This window comes from Hypomesus nipponensis, chromosome 7 (assembly GCF_054491055.1).
Source record: "Hypomesus nipponensis isolate SF chromosome 7, ASM5449105v1, whole genome shotgun sequence".
NCBI lineage: Eukaryota > Metazoa > Chordata > Actinopteri > Osmeriformes > Osmeridae > Hypomesus > Hypomesus nipponensis.
The window spans coordinates 7,516,240-7,534,632 of record NC_140367.1 but is presented as its reverse complement, the minus strand read 5'-3'; the positions used below and the strand labels follow the sequence as shown (position 1 = coordinate 7,534,632).

The window sequence follows — 18,393 nt, the reverse complement described above, 5'->3', positions numbered from 1 at the left end:
TGAGAGAGAGAGAGAGAGACAGAGACAGAGACAGAGAGAGAGAGAGAGAGAGAGAGAGAGAGAGAGAGAGAGAGAGAGAGAGAGAGAGAGAGAGAGAGAGAGAGAGCGAGAGAGCGAGAGAGCGAGAGCGAGAGAGAGAGAGAGAAAGAAAGGGAGAAAAAGAGAAAGAGTGAGAATGAGAGCGGAAAAGAGAGAAAGAGAGGGGGAAAGGCAGAGACATGGTCATTCAAGGAGAATAAGACATTGAGCTGATGCCCGGTGACAGCCGGGGTCATTCTCACAGTCACCGTGGTAACCTCCGTCGAGACACATCCAGGGCCCACACCCTCCTCTCCTAATCCTCTTAGGAAATGATCGCACTCATTTCCCAGAAGCCCTGGGGAGCACTGACGCCACAGGCTGGTAGCGCACTGCGGCGCAGGCAAGAGAGAACAGCCTGGGAAGGGACCTTTCACCTCCCTGCCCAGTCAACACACAGCAGGCCTGGTGACTGGGCGGAATGTACCAGCAAACTGAGTAAACATCGCTGTGACGTAGGTCTGCGTATGTGTGTCCGTGTGTGTGTGTGTGTGTGTGTGTGTGTATGTGTGTATGGGTTGATGTCTGGTTAAAGCTACCTGCTAAGTGAGAAATGTTGCACTTTACCCAGGACATTTTGTAACTTCAATGAGGCATTCCTCTGATCTCAGCCTCCTCTTAAAATACACTATACTAAATGAAGACATATTTTTGCCTTCAAACTTTATTTACTTTCTTGTAAAAGTAGTGAATAGAGTGTGAAGACAAAAGTAGGAAATATCAGTGAGGAAAATACGATGCACTCCTCGATGAACGGCTCTACTCTGCCACAGTGAAATGGGTGGCAGGTCTGCGTAAAAGACAGACAGGCTCCCGCTGGAACGGCCCAGAGAGCAGGCTTTCCTGTCTCGCGCTGCAGGGCGAACAAAAGCTGGCTGCTGAGTAGGCCCTTGAATGGTAAAAATAGCCTTACAGGGCCAACAAGGAATGTGGTCATTTACAAAGACTTTCCTGCCAAGCAGTTTATCAGCTTTCCAGGGGGAGAAAAAAAAAAGTCAACCTCCTTTCTCCCCTGCTCCAACTTTGACTGATGCTCATGGTAACTGCTAACCCTCTGGTCTCTGACACTGTCTCCATTCCTCTTTTTCGGTCTCTCCATCTCTCCCTTTCTCCCTCTCAGACTCTCTCCATCTCTCCATCTCAACCCATCTCTCTGTCCAACACACACACACACACACACACACACACACACACACACACACACACACACACACACACCAAAACACCCTTGAAACACCCATACTGAGCAGCTCATTAGAGCAGTGTCAGTTTCCCTGCAGTCTGAGGTGCCTCTGGGCGCTGACACGCTGCAGTGATCCAGCCGACCCGTGGAGAGGAATGTCTGACATGGTTCAACACCATGTCTCCTCTGCACAAACCCCACTGTACCATACTAGACCCAGTGCGCCAGTATTCACCCCAGCGGACCAGTCCACATACCAGAGGGCCAGTCTTGCCAAGTCAGGGCGAGAGGTCAGGGGTGAAGAACTAAACACAGATAACAAACAATCGACGAGAGAGGCCAGGAGTCCCACAGAACCCAGAAGTCTGAATCAACAGGAAGTTTGATGACCAGACATGCAGTCACGCAGTTAATCTACCAGAGTCCTTTGCAGGCTCTCAAATCTGGAATTAGAACTTCTCGTGTTTATGTTGGAAATGAATGCCGGTCCTTCTTACCCACTATTGTTTGAACATGGCCATGTGTTTCTCGTATTCCCTTTAAAAGTAGCAGAGATTTCAGCGCATCCATATATGGGAGTTTTTCTCCCCCAAACGTCAGAAAAAGATTGCGTTTTCCTGCGGAGCCAATCTCCTAACACTCCAGAGGCTAAACGGGGAGAGATCGACCCATGTTTGTCTCCATGCTTGGCCATAATCAATCTAAGAGAACACTGAATGATGAGGACATTGGAGCGGTCCATATGCCTCATGTGGGACCACTCCAAGGTACAGTGACTAATGAAGTAAGTCGACAAGGAACACCATGACCTTCAGCCACAACCTGACTGCATCTTCCAGCCGAAGCCCAGGAGATACAACACAGCTAATATCCATCAGTCACCATCACCCTGACAAGCATTACCCATCAACATGGAAATGGAAACTGCCATTTGACCCCGGGACGCGAGTGGCTTGTATCCGTCGGTCGAAGGGTCTCGGACAAAGTGACAAAGACGCGCGCCTGAACACAGGGAGAGGAAACGGGGGAGTGAGGTCGGAAGAGAAGTGGTCGACTCCCAGAATTCCTCTCCCCTTCCTGTTTACGGTGGAGGCAGCGCGGGCTGAGCGGGCTGGGAGCGCGGGGGCCTCTGGAGAGAGCTGACGGGAGGGTGAACCGTGGCGGGGCTCACTGGAGCCCGTCCATCACGGGGGGAGAAAGTGAACTTAAGAATCAACATCTGGGGCTTACCGTCACGTCGACTAGGAATGCGGCTGTGAGCACGTGTACGCGCGTGCGCCAATGTGTGTGTGTGTGTGTGTGCGTGCACAACTGTGTGCGCCAGTGTGTGGAAAAATGCTGTCCTCCTTCCATCTATCATTCTAAGAACTCATCTGTGGCAGTAGGAATTAGCAACACGTCTGACCTGCTCTGAGCAGATAGACTTTACTCTCAAGTAACATCCCTGGAGCAGAGGAAGGGGAAAAAACACCTTTTATTAGCTTTGTGGTGAGAGACCTTTTGAGGAATGATGTGTGCGTACACAGCGTTCCTTATCTAGTCCTGAATGAGACGACATGTTCAAGGCAGAACAAACACCGATACGGTCTGCGGCTCCAAGCCCGAGCTGAATAAGTGAGGGGTCAAATGCCTCGCATGCCCTTCCTCAACACTCATCACTGCGCCATTACGGCCACCCCCCCACCCCCCCACCTCCTCTCTAACCTCAGAAAGGTTCCGTTCCACCTGGCCGGGGAGGTGCTGTCCGTGTGCCAGCGCCCTGTCCACTTACCGCTCGGATTTATGAATAAACAAGCAGAGGGCGCGCCTCCTGCGTGGTGCTGCCTGTCGGTGGCGGGCAAGCGGTACTGCGGCCTTAATGACTCGTGTGCACTGACTTCCTGACGGGGATGTAGCGATGCGGTCGCAGCGGGCCCAGAGGTGATCCTGCCTGACCACTGCAGCGTGCCTCGTCATCCAGTCCGCTCTGCTGTGTGTATGTGTGTTTCTGTGTGATTGCCAAAGATTAAGACAGAAGCAATAAATCAGGAGATGGGGGTTTATGAACACCACAGGCCAGCAGTGTGCCAGGGTCAACACGGCCTTTGGGAAGGTTAGATCTCTGGAGGTATGCACACTGCTCTAGCAGGACCTGGAAGCTGTGATATAACTGCCTGGTCGTACTAACTTCTCCCCCTAACAGAATACATAATCCAGCACTGGCTTCCATCCTTTACAGTGAAGGTACCGTCTCACGCCCAACCGGGCAGGCTGTCTGACAAGCTGGGTCTCCACATCCACAACCTCATCTGCTCCACAGGATGGCTAAAGGATGGCAGGTCGAGTCAGTGCCTGGCTCCAGCCCCACTGGCACTCCTATGCCATGAAGCCCAAGCACGCAGCCCCTCCCACTGCCGTGCCGGCTCCCAGACGGACGGAGCTACGGGTGAACTACCTGGACAACCATAAACCATCCCTGAGACTCCAGGTCACTGCCAGCTTCCTCAGGCCCCAGGAGGCAGGATTTATCGCCCATGTCTATTGCAGCCTTCTCACTCTGGCTCTCTCTCTCTCCCTCCCCATCTCTGAATGTGTGTTGGGTTTTCACTGGAATTCAGCTGGACCAAAATTCCAATGAACCTTTGGTTTTACAAGGCTGCTTTGGGACAGACAGTCAAGCAGCGTAGAAGGACATTCTCATAAATAACAGATTGTATTGGCTGTGAAACCATTGCCTTTTTTTTCCAAAATGGGATTTATAACATTCAAGGTCGATGAAAAGCATTGCTAGAAAACATATATAAAAAGATGGTATTACTTTTTACCATACATTTTTGACAAGATATCTTAAAAATCCCACTAACAGAATGACCAATGATGTTGGCTCGACTGAAGGGCAACACATCTGCCACAAAACCCAGTTTGTTGCTGCTGGTCCATCATTCCTGACACGCCCAGCACTACAGTCTTGGTCCAGCATCCAGCACTAATGTACAGTGTTAGCTCAGCTCGCATCAGCACTCCTCTGTGCATCCCTCAGACATGGTCAGAGAGGGCAGGCTGGAAAGAGAGAGATCTACTACGTTCTGGACAGTGCCCTTATCAGTGAGACACTGTTGAGCTAACCCACCGGGTCCGAGAACGCTCTCCATGTGCCAGGCCCGTTATACCACGCTGTTAAGCGCGAGTTTGGCAGAACCATGCAGTTGACCAGGCATGTTAGTGTGTGTGTGTGTGTCTGTGTCAGTTTGAGAGATAAGAGTTTGTGTGTGCACGTTTGTGTTAAGGGGGTGGCTTGGGAGGCATTCACAGGTTCAGGGGCTTCTCTCCTAAAATGGCTACTTCCGGCCCATCATCACAGGGCTCCAGGGCCCCAAGCAGGGCCTCTGTTCAGACCCATCCACCCACATACTGACCCTGTCTGCTGGAGGCCTGAAGGGTAGTCCTCTTGCTGGGTCAAATGGTTTGACCTGCCTCAAAGCCTCTGACCTTTACCACAGCAGATGTGTGGCCATGACTTCTCTATGACCGCTCCCTTGAATGAATAAGGTTTTTGATCATAAAATATTTTCAACATATCTAACCAGGGCTCCGTTTCAAACACCATAACAGGTCTTAAACTTCAGGTATAAACATGTTCATCATTTCAATTGGTATCCTGCTCCTGAGTTCTTCTAAACATGTTTTGTTCAAAGCCTTAAATTTGAAGTGTAATCAGTATGCTAAAGATAGAGAAAGAGGGGGAGGGAGGATGACAAGTTCAAGTGAGAAATGTTTAATGGGGGGAAAAGATATATTGAAACTAGGGGGATGATATGGTCTACACATGCATGCAATACTTATGAATGCATGATGTTTCCTGATCATGTTTCGCCTGTGCAATTTTCCAGTCATATGAAGAATTGCCTAATTACATGGTTTTGCTTCTAATTTCCTAATGAGTATGTAGCTCTTGGGTGAAATTATCTGACGGATAGAGTCTTGGCTCCGCATAACAACATCCAAATAAGAAAAGACAGAACTAGAGCCGTCTTGTCTTGGTTGGGCTGAGCATTTTAAAATATTACAGACTGGTTACCATGATGACCACCAGACACATATAAGTACACATGCATACATGCCACATATGCATTTATGTTCCAGTAAAATGTCAAATATGCAGTAGAGTGACAAAATTAATCAAGAGATCATCATTTAAATCCCCCCAGGTCAGGAGTGCAGGGGGGAAGGGGGTGGGGGTCTTCACCTCTGCATGTTGACTCTCCATAAACACTGCTGACCTGGTCCTGATAAGCAGGACTTAAGCAGCATGGAGTGAGGGTTCTATTAGTAAGTCATCTGTTTGTTCTCTTTTGTGTTTGACCAGGGAGGAGCTCACACGCTAACTGCAAACACACCGGGGGGTTATGGGTCCATATTTGGCAACCGCAAGAGCTGGTTCTAGAAGATACTCTTCACTTGAAAACGGAATGGTGAAAACTCCCCAGAGCGACTTGCATGTTAAATCATTCCCACAGCCATATCCCCCTGTCACTGCCCATCCTGCTTCCAAACAGAACCATGTTGCCCTTATACAACCTTCCTTCTCAGACATAAGCAGGCTCGTCTGTTGATACATGAATGGTTTACCATCTGCCCCCCAGTCACAGTGAGGGCCTGGAACTGAGAACAGTGGAGGAGAATGTCGCTATACTTACTGTAAGTCGCTCTGGATAAGAGTGCCTGCTAAATGACTAAATGTAACTGTAACAGAGAAGGTACTGTGGGACTGGGCTGAAGGTGATGGAGCCTGCTCGAGCTGTGGAACCAGCCCTGCTATGGGGTCCAGGCCTGTAATGAAACCTATCCCTGCAAACTAGCTCTAATAATGGGGTGACTATGCATGGCGTACATGAGGGCAGCAGGGAAGCTAGCCGCCCTGTATTTTGTCTAACCCCATAATCTTGTTTTCGCCCCGGCGCTGGCACGAACATTTCCTCCCCCCCCCCCCCCCCCCCCCAATGCACCTCCTACCCCTTGTAATGTGTTTGCACAGAGCCTTCCAACCACAAAAAAAAACGTTTATCCAACAACCCGACATGCCTGGAGCATTGCTGCTCACGGCCCAACATGTAGAAACCCTACTCCACAGACCCCATGTCCTTTAAACCAGCCACCCTCCAACCTGCACCCCCCCCCCAGCTAGCCCGGGTGTGTGGACTTTTCCAGCAGGAGCAGAGCCGATGGGCTAACATCTATTGTTCTTCGCCGTTCAGCGCGTCATCCGAACGCCCGCGGCCCTACACACAGCCACGCGAGACCCGGGGAAGCGTGAGGGGTAGGGCGGCCTGGGAGCCGGCAGACAAAGACAGAACGACCCCGTCTCAAAAGGGAAACCTTTCCATCTCTCTCTCTGACACAAATGTGTTCCTCTCCGCCCCCCCCCCCCCCTCACTCCCCTCCCAGTACAATGGACAAGCGGGCATGGCCTTTTATCCCCCTGCTGAAGGGGGGGGGGGGGGGGGCACCGCTGCTGGAGTGCATGTCAGGGTTGATGCAGGAGGGACTGGCGAGAAAGATAATGTTTACATTTATAACCTGAGTTTAATGGCGGCTTATCTCGTGACCCACTCCTATTGTGTCTGTCAGCACGTCACAGGGCCTTTGACCCCGCAGCCCTGGGAGACAGACTCCCATTCTCCACACCCTTTTTTCCCTGGAATGCCTGTTATCTTGCTCTCATGCACATCCAACGCATGACCAACCCCCTCCCCGATCTGCAGTTACAGTACTAAAATGTGCCAGTTTACAACAGTGTCTCCAAGCTATCCCATAATTTCCTTTTCCCAGCCTCTTGAATCCATCGGCACTGGGGCTACCTAGCAACCGGGCACAAAGCAGGCTCATCTGACAGCCGGGGGAATTCTGTGCACAGCAGCTAAACAGTTGGTTATTGTGATAGTTGTGGCTGGGCACGAAGCGAAAAAAATTGGGAGAGCGGTACTGAACAGGGAGCCAAGTAGAACCTTCCCTCCACCACTAAAGAGGAGAGCCATCTGCTCTACATCCTTTTGATTGGTTTTTTTGTAATGAAACAAGCCTCTGCCAGTTCGAGCCTCGCACAGCACCATTCAGGTCTCCTCTACCTTTGTGGGGCTCTTGCATTTTGTTGGCGTCTTCCTCTGGGGTTTCTTGGCTGTGGTTGAGTTCTCATTCACAGCTTCATCAACGCCGGGGCTATTCTGCTTTCATAGAGCAATCAAAAGCACAGAGATAATGGCTAGCAGTGAAGCTGGGCACATAGCAGCCAGCTAGCAGCAGTAGCAGGACCTATGTATAAGCAATGCAAATGAATTTCTCCAGTACTCAAGATTTTAAAATAAACGTACTAAGCGTAAACAACCCAAGGTAAAACTGGAAAATGACAAAGACTTTTTCTCCATCTAAAAAGGAACAATTCACCCATCATGAAGAAAAAAAAAAACCTAAACATGAAAAGGGATGCACGAAAGAAAAAAAAAAGAGATCACACATTAGCCATCCAGAGTCAGGACAAATGTTAGGCCCCCAACGTCGTCACCTGATTGGTGGGCTGTATTGCCAGAAAATACAGTCCTACAGGTCCTCCAGAAACCGTGAATCATCACACATGTACCATGTTTTCTCCCATCTGAGTCCACATGTGTGGAGAGGTGCAATTCTAAACCGGCTGGTCTATGTGGAAATGGTATGTAATGGCTACCATCTGTCACCTCAACAACAGCGTGTAGATAGTCCTCCTCTACCACACATCACTGAATCCATCAGCTCTAATCCGTTAAAATCAAACGCTATTTATTTCTGGAGAACTTGGCGTGCGGGAAAACCTACGATACTCTGTTTACATAACAGGCAATCAGTCACTGAATGTCCTTGCAGAATGTTGGAGAAGTGCATTGAACAAACAGGCTAGCGCCCAGATTCTGTGGTTTGCTTGCGATTTGTCTCTCAAATTGATGAACAACTTGAATTCAACATCAGTGCACAATGCAACGGGCTTGTTTCCCGAACATACATCGAGTCAAAATGCTTTGCGACTTCCAATGGAGTCTCTCCTGATGGAAATTCGATATTCAAACGCCATGGAAAACTACACTTGAGAAACCCACGGTTGAGCCGGTGCTCTGCTTCCACGCTTCGTTCTTCTACAACACGTGGCAGGCAGACGGATGTCTGTAGATGCATACCTGCCTGGCACGCTTAGCTACCTACCGCACAGACCTCAGGGATGTCTGCAGCTGTGACTGACGGCCCTCTGAACATCAGAAAGAAAACAGGAGGTCGCAGGGAAGACTTGTCAGACTTCCCTTTCATTTCCTCACCGGGATCTCGAGGGAGGTGCGGGTGGGGGGAACAGATATCCGAAAGGGAATATGGGAACTGGAGTCTCAGAAAACACAAGGAGGCAATAAGTGCAACCAGAAAGGAGATTTGTTACAGTTTATTTTCCAGGAAGGAGGAGAAGAGTCTACGTTTCTGAAGGTTAACTAATGAGAAGCTAACGAGAAAGAATCCAGCCTTTGTTGAGGTTTAACAGATCAACACAGGCTTCTGGATTCCTACACCCTAAAAGGTCATCATGTTTCCGAATTATTTAATCCCATCTATTGTAACAAACTAAGTAGGTACAGTATTTACAAAGATAGGTACCGCTAGTAGAGGATAGTATGGAGCTGGTAGAGTATTTGCAAATCAGGAGGTTGCAAGTTCAAATCCCCAGTATGTTGCTTTGGATAAAAGCTACTACTTGCTAAGTGAATACATTATAAAAGATTTTCAAGTATGTACACATATTTCCATACGCCTCCAAGACATACATAACTTGTTTTGGACAGGTCATAATTTATTAGAGAGCCTCACATTTTGGGGAGTCTTGACATACTTTCTAAACTCAGGCAGTGTTTCCCCAACATCATTCGGGTTTCTCTGTATGCCTGCAACACATTATAGAATTGGTGGTGAAACTCAAAGAGCATTCACTGTGTTCAGAGTGGGAGCAGAAAGTATCAATATTCCTTGTAACTAATGATAGTGAATGGTTAACATCAATGGTCCTCTGTGTGCCCAGACACAGACGGTAGATAAAATATGGACTTTGATGTCCTCCTGATGAGAAAGAAGGGAGACTCAATCGATAACCACCATCAGATGCAAATTATCAATGAGGGAGTCGCACAGCACGCCAGTGTACGAGCCAATAGACAGCCTTGTGTTCCGTGGGCTGTGTAATGAGTCCTAAATGAGCCTTCGCAGCGAGCACTGAGTGTCCAGCCAGGCTGCAGTATCAGAGGAGCGGGTATGAAACCGCCAGACTGCTCTCCAGTGAAACAGCGGCAGCCATGGCGGAGCAGGAAGGACGTGGATGGGGTTTCTGAGGGTTTGTCTTGGCCCTCCGGACCACATTCCCTCGCTTTTTTGCAGCAAGATCTCTCACGAGGGAAGGATGAGTGGCAGACTCTTAAGTCAATAAACCAACTCTTCCCCCCCCCCCCCAGCTCCATAGCAGACAAACGAACATGTAGTCTGCTTGAGTGATTACACTGATGTGGCGGATGGCCAGGTCGGACTGACTTCGTCCCAGATCGCCGCGGCTGGCGAGAGTGTTCAGTCATGGTTCGGTTAATTCTGCGGTGTTAACTGAGTGATAGACGGTGAAGGGAGGGCGTGCTTGGCTTTCAGACCCGCCCATTAGTTAGACGTGGCGTGGGTGTGGGCCAAACCAGCTCCGCCATAATAAGCTGCTGTTGACTTCGGACAGAGGACTGAGGGCTCCAGGAATGATGGGAAAGACAGATTAACTTCAAACAGCAATCTGCTCTGTAAGCAGAGGACTTGCACGAGGGACCCCACGGAGAGATCTCTCTCTCTCTCCCTCTCTCTCTCTTACTCTCTCAGAGCTGGGCTATTCTTATCCTCCTCCACCAGACTCCGTACACAATAAGATTCCAAAACCAACAAGAAAATAAGTTTGTGAAACAGCTCTTAACTCCCTGTCCTCACTCTGCAACTCCACCAAATGTTTAACCAGTGATGTTTGGGGCCATATGGCTTATCTAGGGGGTGGAGGGGACCTGTCTTTAAGTGTAGGCTTCATGTCATGCTAGGTGGAGCTGGCTGATATTGAGGAAGTTCTATGAACTAGCACACAGTGACACACACACACACACACACCACGTAGAGAAACCGAGCAGCACACAGCACTGGAGGCTGCATCTACGTGTGTGGGTGGAATCACATGGTAGAACAAATGGAGGCTGGTTGGAGGGAAGCTTCTATGTGTGGTTAGATAGTGTAATTAAGTTAGGTAATCCCCACTGGAGTCAACAGAGAAGTGTAACATTCACAGCCAGAACAGTTTCGCTTTAGGCTTGTGTTAAAGGCCAGCCCCATCTCCGCTCTGATTAGGTTTTCATTATCCTCCGGTATTAAACCCAACTGTGTCAAATGGTCCTCATCCTTTTAGGAGAGACATTTTCCCTGCATGGTGACTTTGCCCATTGCTGCTACGCTCCTCAAAGGCAACAATACACCAGGGAGATCTAAGACACCATCTGCCTTCCCCGGGCTTGGCCATATAGAGCAATAGCAAGTGCAATTAAAACCGTTAAAACCACGGTTATTAAGCTCACTAACGGGGAAAAAAACGGCACATTAATATTGAAGCACTGATTGGGGGTTTGAGCATGCTTATGTCACTGCATGCTTTGCACTTCCAAAGAACGGAAGGAGAAACAAAAGGAGAGAAGACCAAGTCATCGGGGGGAAAAAACACACACAATGGTGCCGAGTTTAGAAGTGATAACTCTTTAAATAGAAAGGACAATGAGAACACGCCGCAAGTACTAATTCCAGCAGTCTGAGGTATCACGCAGTGCTTAGATGCGAGTTGACTTGTGTTATCTGTGACAGCCTCTCCTCCAGCCACCCACCTCCACTCACTCTGGAGGGAAAGGGGCAGGAAGACAGTGACAGTCTGACAGAGAGAGAGAGGTTGGCTGTGGGGACAGGGGGGGCTCACTGGGGTGAGGATGGGAGGCCAGGATGGGAGGCTGCAGTGTAAACGGCCCCTGCAGCCTCTCATTTTAGATAACAACAGCCCCTCTGAGGGTGAATACAGTCAGATGAGTCAGGTTGATAGTGCTATCGTCACTGAACGACCATGTATCGTCTTGGGACTCCCAGTGCATCATGACCACTGCTGTTTAATTCCCGTAAGCGGAGATGAAAACATGTTCTTTGATTTGAAGTTTGTAATAACGGCATGGGATCTAAGGGCTGATGAGCAATTTGAAACTGATGTCAACATCTTACCAGCGATTTACTTCTTCTACAATGCTGAAAAAATTGGACGAGTGAAATTCCAAATCACTTCAGATATCAGGAGTCATTTTATGCTTTTAAAACCTGCTAGCCTCCAGACTCAGGAGTCTGGACAGAAGGTTTTAATAAACCTAAAATCTATACATACAAAAGACGAATGGGAAGCAGAACTTAAATGACAGCACTATTAATAATACCAACCACACTCTCTTGTCAGAACTTGCTGTGCAGGGAGACTCCCTCAACACTACTTCAAAGAACTGGTTCACAGTAGGGCACGTCACTAACACACTAACCGCTTTTCTATAAGGGGACAAACATCGTGAGATGGCCGCATAGCATCTCACTACTTTCATGGCAATTTTCCCATAAGGAAACAGATTATTTAGTTGAATATATACAGAATACAGAGGAGCCTTTGATTGGTTGACTAGTTGATTGACTGTTTAACCACTAAAGCGGGTGAACTGAGGTGAACGGATAAGCATCTGTTTTTTATGAGCGTGTTGCATAACTGTATTGGCTTGTTTGGGAAAATAGCTTAAGAGGAATGGGAGGTTGGCTTCCAGAACGATGGTACAATGGGAGAAACTTCAAAGTGTGGATCTCAGCTGAAGACAGAGGGGCCACAGTTAAGCCTTTATCAAAACAGACTTCAATAAAGCATGTCAGATAACCTTCAGCACTGAAGCACAAACATGATCTGTATGGCTGTTCCTCCTGGTTATACTGCATACAAGATCCAACAGTTTGTTAATGATTAAACTGATTGGACCAACGAACCAAAGCACGCTGATGGCCTTATACCAGAGTATTTCTGAGGTAGCAGGAGCCAAGCCCTCATAAACACGGAGCTTTACTGAGTCGTGTGCCAACTTTACTAGTTAGTCAAGAATAAATATCGGTTACAGCACTTGCTACTTTCTAATTGAACACCGTTTAGATAAACCGATGACCTCATTTTTGTCATGGAAAACATCAATATTTCTTGCATCTGAGACATTCTATTTTAATGCTGAGCCTGCCACTTAAGTAATTACCGATTTACTCAGTGCTCGGCACCAAAATGTGGGCCTACACGAGGGTATAGAGGATAATTACAGCTCATCATTAAAATAAATTACAGGTTAGGAACACATTTCTTTTATAAAAAAGATTTGTAAAAAGAGGAAAATAAAATCTAGACGGATGTCCCCTCAAGCTTGGACGAGGGATTGCTTGTGCAGCAGTCTGAATGACCATTGTCCCCCAGAAGTGACATTTGCAGGTGTCGATGCCCCTCACATTCCTCATTGGTCTATCTGATAGATGCTCAGCTCCATTCTGGATGACACTGTCAGAGCTTCAGCTCAGCTACATTAGAGCCTCCAGCCAAGACTGTTCCCAAAAGGGGTAAACAAACAACTCCATAAAAAAACAAAATACTTTTCCAATGACTCGATTACTCTTCTCTTTTCTCGCAAATAAATAACAAGACGGTGTGAAGCCAGGCGAGGGAGGGAGAGAGGGAGGATGAAAACCAGAGACAGAGAAGAGTGTATGAGGTTAAATAAGCATTCATCAGATTCCCTTTGTGACGTGTTGTTTACAGAAACAGTTGGTCCAGGGGATATTTCTCTTCAGGATTTAAACACTTCCGGGATTTTGAAAACATCCTTTCACACCAGATAGAACATAATATGAAACAACCTAAAATACCATAATTCTCACCTACCAAAAATCATACAACTCCTGCTGATGCCCTTCCAACAAGTCCTTACTGTAGTTGTCCCTGACGATTGCATTAGACAGCAAATTACTTTTCTTATACCATTTGGAATGACTGATCAAAACTGATTCCGAGAGAGCGGGCAGCATACATCAGGTAGCCTGTACACTGTAGTGTAAAATGCACTAGTGTCGGTCAATGTAGAGATTGACCTGTCTGACTGAACTGTCTATGTCTTAGTGAGTGTCCACATCTAAGTGGATAACTAACCTCATGTGAAAGAAGAAGAAAAAATGCTCCAAAAAATAGACAGAGAACAGATGGCAGTGTGAAAAAAAATATATATATATATCTAAACATCACATCATCATCCAAAATATTTGGCTTGGATATACCCAAGCAATTACACTCCCTTTGGCACTGAAAGAAAAACAAAGTGAAGTTGAGAATGTCTCGAGTTCTTCTGCTCAGGAAGAAGATAAGCCTACTTCAGAGGGTGAGGAGAAGCCCAAGTGGAGACGTCCAATACGATGCTCTCCCTTGCAGACAATATTTACAGGGAGTGCTTGACTTGTCTGTTGTCTAAAAGTTCACGGCTGCAAAGATATTGTTATTATATGTAAACGTTGCTTAAACTCCGTGAAGCAGGTGCAGGATGACGGTGCAAGTGAAAACGGAAAGTGGGAAACGGCCCTTCTGATCAGACACCATTCATTATGAATGAGGCCTTTTGTCTGGCTGGGCTTCAGAGCTGAGGGGATACGATTCAGCCCGGATTACGGATTGGGTCACAACATTCCCGTCATGGCACAGGGGGGGGGGGGGGGAGTCTGGGACGGCTAGGGGGGTGTCCTGGTGGAATGAGACAAAACGCTCTTCCCAAAAGTGACACTGGCTGCTTCTCGTTGATTGGAGGATAGAGGGCAGATGTACCTAAAAAGGGGCTGGACTGGGGGTTTGTTGTTTTGAAGTTTGGACAAAAGGCTGGGTTGGGCTGGCACAGCTTGGTTGGGTTGGGTTTCGAGTGGTAGCGCTGGGTTAGGTTGTGCTGGGCTGGGCTGGGGTGAACTAGGCAAGGTTGTGCTGGGCTAGGTTGGGTTGGGCAGGCTGGCAGAGGTGCGTGATTAGTGCATTCCTAAACTCTCTCTCTGCTCCAGCAGCAGTTCAGCTCAGACGGGACAGCGGGGGCGGGCTTAGAGCAACAATGACAGGGCCCATACACACTAGCGCGAGCACACACACGCACTCAGCAGCAGTGAGTCACCGCGTCACTGCATTTACATACAAATAAGTGCATGGAATGCGGATACTTATCGCTCGCTTCCCACACTGGCTGTTAGAGAGGATCCCTGCCAGTAATTTGCTGGTGAACCTACGGGTCCCTTTCCTCTCTCTCTCCCTGAGCCATACGGAAACAGCAGATAAAAAAATGGACGCTGAATCCTGAGAGTCATTACTGGAAATCCTCCTATCTCAGCTCTCACCTTGACCTCCCAGCAAATGAGCAAGGGACTCAACGCTCATGTAAATGACCAAGATTGTCGAGGTACTTGGGAGATAGTGTGAAAGGCACAACCGAAAGTTCACACACACACTTTCCATAAGCAGCGGACCCCAGAGTGGTTCAGGACACCAGGTGTATGATGGGGCAGAGTTGGGGTGGGGGGGATTTACAGTCGTCTAAACAAAGCCTTCCTGCATTCCAGCAGTTGACATCAGACGAGCCGTTTCCTCCTGTGAGGAATAAGAAGCTGATTTTCTTTATCTTGACTTCCCGCTTCCCCCCCCAAGGGGTAAATCCCAGCTCTGTTGTGCTGCTGCTGGTGTCAGGTTCTGTGACGTCGTGGCGGGGCGCTTCACATGGTGCATGTGTGCCCTGTGCTTAAACCTAGCCTGCAGAGAGGATCACCTGAGAAATGTGCAATCAACTCTGTGGAGCTTCTGAGGGAGCCAGAGGGCCCCAAGCGGGAAGATAGAGAACTGAGAGAAACAGAAAGAGGGCTAGATGGAGAGACACAGAGAGAGAAACAGAAATATATATAGAGAGAGAGTGAGACAGAGGGATCTGGCTAAAGGAAGAGAGAGGGATTAATATAGAAAGGGGGAGATTCCCCTAGAAGAGACAAATGGTATGTATGTTATTTGTGAGCCCACCGTCCCCCTTGGGGACTCTGGGAATGTTCCAGTCTGTCTGGGCGAACCAAGGCTCTCCTGGAGCTGGACCAACATGGACACCACCATTCCCACGTCTCTGGTGACCTTTGCACCCCGGCGCTGCTTATCTGGCACGGCTGAGGTTCCGAAGGAAAGACAACCAGTGAATAGAAACAGGAACATAGACAGATCCAGAAGGTCAGAGGCGGAGAGGTGAGAAGAGAGTACGACACCGTCGAGAACTTAAGGAGACAGGATCGGCCTGCCGCCACTCCTCATGCATGATTCAAGCGCACCTGAAACCACACGGCCTCTGCTTACTAGACAGACCAATACGTCAAACTACCTGCAGGGCCTGGCTGCCACTGTAATTAAGAACTGTTTAGGAAAGGGAAAGACAAATCACAAGGAGATATCCAGTTACAGCTGCCAGCCCATAATATAGCTGATAGGGGGTCCTTGAATATTTCAGATGGGCAGCAGCTTGGTCTTCCCAAACCGCCAGAAGAGCACATTGCTACACATGCTATCAGGGAAACCAACTGGAAACATGTCCAGATTCATGTGGTACTCTGGCGGTCGCCAAGCTGCAGAATAGTGATTTAATTAACAGATAAGGCTTATGGCAACCAACCGATTTCGAAAGGATGCCGTGATGTAGCTTACATTTGCCACGCAAGCAGCGAGTCAATCCGTCCACCAGTTTCAATCGAAACCCTTTTGTATCTTGCCCGATAATGATTAACAGGTGCCTAACCGCCCTGCAGAAAACAATACCGCTAATGACTAGCATAACAGCGTGACGCACCAGAAGCTGAGGCACAACTTCAGCGTTGGACGGCTGTGTGATAGAGGATACATTGTCAACACAGGAATCGGATTACATAATGAGCCCCATGTATCCACAAAACATGATATAAGTACTTACGAGGACAAATTGATCCACAACATTAATCACACTCCCCCAAAGCAATGAGGCCTTCCCTTTATATCTCTCTCTATGGCATTTGAATAGAAAGAGATTAGCTACGTCTCGTATTTCCTAACGGCCACCAACTGCATCTCCTGCTTTCTGTGGTTCTCCTTCTAAGAAACACCTCAACAGCATGTAATGGCATGAAAGTTTTCTTTCCAAGAATTCTTCAAAAGTGGAGGAAAACAAGATGGAGGTTAAAGACTTGACCGGGCATACACTTCAATTATTCTAATTACTGGATAGAAGCGGGAAAGAAAGCAAGAGAGACGAGATAGAGAGACACACAGAACATACAGGTATAACAGGAACATGACTGTCTTGAGACGTGGGAGTCGTAGGGAGTGGTAGAATGAGAGAAAGTGATAAAAGGCAGATAAGGAATACAAAAAACAGAGAGTGCATGTGACTGTGGAGGCCTCAGGACCTCCTGTAGCCATCCCAATCTGTTTAAACTTGTCTAATGTGACCTTTAGGTTTACATACCTGCCCCTCAGTCAGACACACATCTTTAAGAACATTAAAACCCTTCTACATTCCCTGTGCTGGAAACACTGGTCTTGGCCTCAGTTCTACATTTCTTCTGTTATGTGTTCCAACTGACATTGTAGGTTGAGAACACCTGTGGGGATTGATAAGATCATTTTGGTGGCTTGGAAAAAAACAGGACACTTTAGAGAAGTACAACTCATATGTATCTCACATCTAGGATAGACCAAATACATCTGAACACAGTACACTTCGTACATCAAGAAGCTCTATATGTCGTTATCTCCAAAGGGCTCACGTAACTGGTGTGGACTGGTAACCTCGCTGGAGCTGAGGGAGGCGTATCGCAAAGCACCTTTCAGCTTGCATGCCTTGACGAGTAACACGACCTGACGAATGTACAGTATCAGAAACCGTTAAGACATGTTTGGCATTCTTCTGAGAAAGGGAGCTTTGTCTACGGAAACCATTGTGTTTGGGGCTTGGCAGACAACCACACCAGATTGTGAGTCATGGTCAGTGCTGTCTGAGGCTGAACAGGCCATGTGTGGTGCTAGCAGTCACCGGGGAGGGGAGAGGGAAAAAACACCACGTCCTGACTTGCCGGAACAGCGTGAAAGTGTAAGCATAGCCCAGGGCACTGGACACGGAAAAGGAGAGCGAGCTGGAAAGAGTGGCTTTTGATAGAAGCATTTGCTGAGTGGGTCGTTTCTCCTGCCAAGACCGTGTTAGTGAGGGGATAATGGCCACGGCCCAGGAAACAGGATGCTCAGTTTCACGTGTCGTGCTAACGCACATCAAAAGGCCGGCCCCGCATTGTTGTCCAACACGGTTTGTTGAAATGTCTATCTAAAAAGGCTGGGAGCAGCTTTTTTTCCAGAGGCCGCGCTTTTTCTGTGCTCCATTTTGCAGGTTGATTCTGTTTTTGGTATCATCTCTTGTGCACATTTGTCTGAAGTCTAGGGAACTGTGTTGATTTATTCTCCTGTGTGTGTGTACTGCCTACTTGTTTATGACCATGTCATGTTGTTTCAGTGTTTCCTGAGATCTCTGCAAACAGGAAGACATTATTCTTCCTCTTGTAGTCCTTCTGCTGGCTCCAGTCAAGACACTGAATAATGTGCGTAGCAACAGGTAAATAGCTTACCACTTTGTGACAATTGCAATCCTCAATAATTAAAACAGCAAGACATGTACACCAATGAAATCATGTCTAATGCGATCATCTTGTATGTGTAGGAGAAAAAACAACGCTAAAGATAAACATAAAAGTGTGTGGCTAGCTCTTTTCAAAGTCAAAATTCCCAAATACCAGCGACATCCTGTTTATGTTTGCGTTACTTCTCCCTCCCTCCTTCCTTCCCTTCCTCTCTTTTTCTCTCCGTCTCAGTCTCTCTGTGTTGATCTCTCCGTCTCAGTCTCTCTGTGTTGCTCTCTCTGTCTCAGACCCAGTCTCACTAGGAAGCAGGACGGTTTGCTCTGGATCCGTCT

The 18,393-nt window shown here is 47.9% G+C and overlaps 1 protein-coding gene across 2 annotated transcripts in view; it reads right to left on the bottom strand.

Moving 5' to 3' along the window:
* pawr (PRKC, apoptosis, WT1, regulator) overlaps positions 1-18,393 on the bottom strand; it is a 45,190-nt gene that overhangs the window by 16,639 nt on the left and 10,158 nt on the right. The gene's annotated exons all lie outside the window — the stretch shown is intronic.